The following is a 2,931-nucleotide window of genomic DNA, read 5'->3' on the forward strand; positions in this document are numbered from 1 at the left end:
CGCTGTCTCTCTCTCTCTCTCTCTCTCTCTCTCTCTTTCAGAAATAAGATAAAACAAAAAAAAAAGAGCATCTTACATGTAATGTAGATTGTTTTCTCTGTGGTTACTTGGACACTATCACTGTCCTGCACTTGAAAGGTTTTCTCAAGTTCAGGGTCCTGCTCTGTGCCGTAGGGGGAAGAGGCATCATCTACTAGCATTTCCTCACGGGTCTGGTTTCCTAAACCTTCAATCATTTTTATGGCTTCCTTTTAAACTCTTTCCAAGTTTTCCATCTCCTTTTGATGCAACGCCTAGAATTAAATATGGTATTTGAAAGGATAGGCTTAGTACCAAATTTAGAGGATAATCACTATCCAGACCTTACATCCTGCACTCAAGACTTGTTCATTGTTTTCAAAGATGATCAGACTTTCAAACAACAGCAACAAAGATTCCAAGGAGTCATCTTGACTATTATGTTTTGATGTTTTAGAATTCTTTTTCTACGTTGGTCCTCTTCAGTTAAAGGGACAAAAGGCCTGAAAGCCTGCTTTATCTTACTGGGAAGAGCTCCTCAAAACTGCAGAAATAGGGGTGCCTGGGCAGCTCAGTTGGTTAAGTGCCCAATGCTTGATTTCTGCTCAGGTCATGATCTCATGGGTTCTTGGGATTGAGCGCTGCATCAGGCTCTGCACTGACAGAGTAAAGCAGGCTTGGAATTCTCTCTCTCCCTCTGTGTGCCCCTCCCTCGCTTGTGCACCCTCTCTCTCAAAAAAAATAAATAAATAAAATAAATTAAAAATTTAAAATTAAAGTGCAGAAGCAGATTTTAGAAAGAAGCTTAAGGATAACTCATATATTATATATATTTACTCATATATATATTTTTTTTGAGAGAGAGAGAAGGTACAAGTGAGTGATACACAGAGAGAGAGAGAGAATCCCAGGAGGGGCAGAAAGAAACAGAGAGAGAGAGAAGGAGAGGGAGAGGGAGAGAGAGAGGGAAGTGGAGCTTGCTCCTCTTTACCTGAAGCGGGGCACGTGCTCACCCAATGGGGGACTCAAACTCATGAACTGTGAGACCATGACCTGAGCCCAAGTCAGATGCTTCATGACTGAGCCACCCATGCGCCCAGGATACCTCATATCTGAATCATAATACACTTATGACATAAGGTCTAGTGACGGTAAAATTATAAGCGCGAAGAGCCAATGTGAGTTCATGCTACCGCTCACGCTAGAGTTAACCCAACCACGGCAGCAGCACAAGGCTCCTTCTGAAGAAGCCACACTGAAGGCTTTCATACTCAAGAGGAAGATGATCGAAATTAAAAATCAGAGCGATGTCAATACTCTGTTGATCGTGGTCTGACAGAAAAGAAATGTCCTGGGAAATTGTGGAAATCCCGAGTATCTGTAGGTTTGCAGTAGGACCTACAGCATCATGGCCTCACGCTTGACTTCCTGGTGGACAACAGGTGGACAACGGATGACTTTCCTTGGTAAAAAACAATACGTTAATTTTTCTTTCTAGTAGCGTTATTTATTGAATGCTCACTATGTGCCAGGCAGTAATGGGCCCTCCGTACACATTTTCTCCTTTGAATCATATCAGCTTTGTGAAGGGGCATATTGTTACTATAGCCTATTTATAGAGGAGTCCCTCGAAGCCCCAAGGCACAGGGTTAAGAAGTATCACAGTGGGGATTCCTGCCCAAGTATTTCTGACCCAGTATAACTACTATGTTACAATGCCTCGTGCATTTTAAATACCAGCAGTCGGATAGTTTACACTCATTAGAAACAAAAAGGGTAGAACTCATTCTTCTTTTATTTTTTTAATGTTTCTTTATTTATTTTTGAGAGACACACACAGAGAGAGAAGGTAGGGGAAGGGGTGGTGGGCACAGAGAGAGAGGGAGACAGAGAATCCCAAGCAGGCTCCATGCTGTCCGCACAGAGCCCGATAGGGGGCCCGAACTCACAAACTGTAAGATCGTGACCTGAGCCGAAATCAAGAGTTGGATGTTTAACCATCTGAGTCACCCAGGGGCCCTCAATTCTTCTTTTAACATGATATTCTCTGAAGGTGTACAACATTCACATGTAGACTCAGAAGAAAGGACCAGCATTTTCAGATGAGTTGCTGGTCCCAGAAGGAACCTTTAAAATCTCTGCCCTCCAGTAGGTAGAATGAGACAGACGCTCTGTGAGGACCGGACACAGCAGAGACCTGAACCGACTATGTCTTCTCCCCCTTTTTCTAGGTTTGCATTTGGCTTCCTGTCCTGTAGTTAACTTTGGCCATCTGAGGAAGGTCTCTCTGGTGGCCTGGGGGCTGAAGTGACATTTGCCCTTCACCTGCCCTTGCACAGATCTCTGAGTTCTTATCCAAGCTGACTGGGACCACACACAGAGTGACCTTGGACTTCAATGGCTGGACCTGCCATCAGCCTGAGTTTTCAAATGATTTCATGAAGACTGAAGCCATGTCCTGCCTTTCCTTCCCTGAAAACTGGAACTCTTAAGTGAGCAAGAGTAAAATAAATTCTTTAAGCCACTGTCTTTGGGCTCTGTCTTGTGAGGCAAATGGCCACCCCACAACTCACAAGCATCTATGGGTGGTGAGACGTCAATACCCAACTGACATGAATGTAGCAAATTGTAAAATAATGTTTAGAATAAGATCCATGTTGGTTTGTCAAAGTAATCAGTCCGGAGGAGTGGGCACCAAGATACTCACAGTGACCGGCTCTCTGAAGAACTGTGGAGGGGTTTTTAGTTTCTCCAGAGGACAAATTTATAAAGTTTCATTCTAAAAATAAAAAAAAGATATGTTTCCTTTGTAAAAAGAAATAGAGTCATATTGGAAAATGTTGCCTTTGGCTTCACTTTACAGGAGCTAGACGTCCCCTTATTTCATTTTTTCTTTAATTTTTTAAAATGCTT

The 2,931-nt window shown here is 42.9% G+C and overlaps 1 long non-coding RNA gene across 1 annotated transcript; it reads left to right on the plus strand.

Annotated features, from left to right (window-relative positions):
- Nucleotides 1-1,223: 1,223 nt before the first annotated feature.
- Nucleotides 1,224-2,543, plus strand: LOC115304572. The gene is made up of 2 exons (XR_003914503.1): nucleotides 1,224-1,484; nucleotides 2,250-2,543. It is a non-coding gene; the product is annotated as an uncharacterized LOC115304572 (long non-coding RNA).
- Nucleotides 2,544-2,931: the final 388 nt, after the last annotated feature.

This window comes from Suricata suricatta, chromosome 10 (assembly GCF_006229205.1).
Source record: "Suricata suricatta isolate VVHF042 chromosome 10, meerkat_22Aug2017_6uvM2_HiC, whole genome shotgun sequence".
Classification (NCBI taxonomy): domain Eukaryota; kingdom Metazoa; phylum Chordata; class Mammalia; order Carnivora; family Herpestidae; genus Suricata; species Suricata suricatta.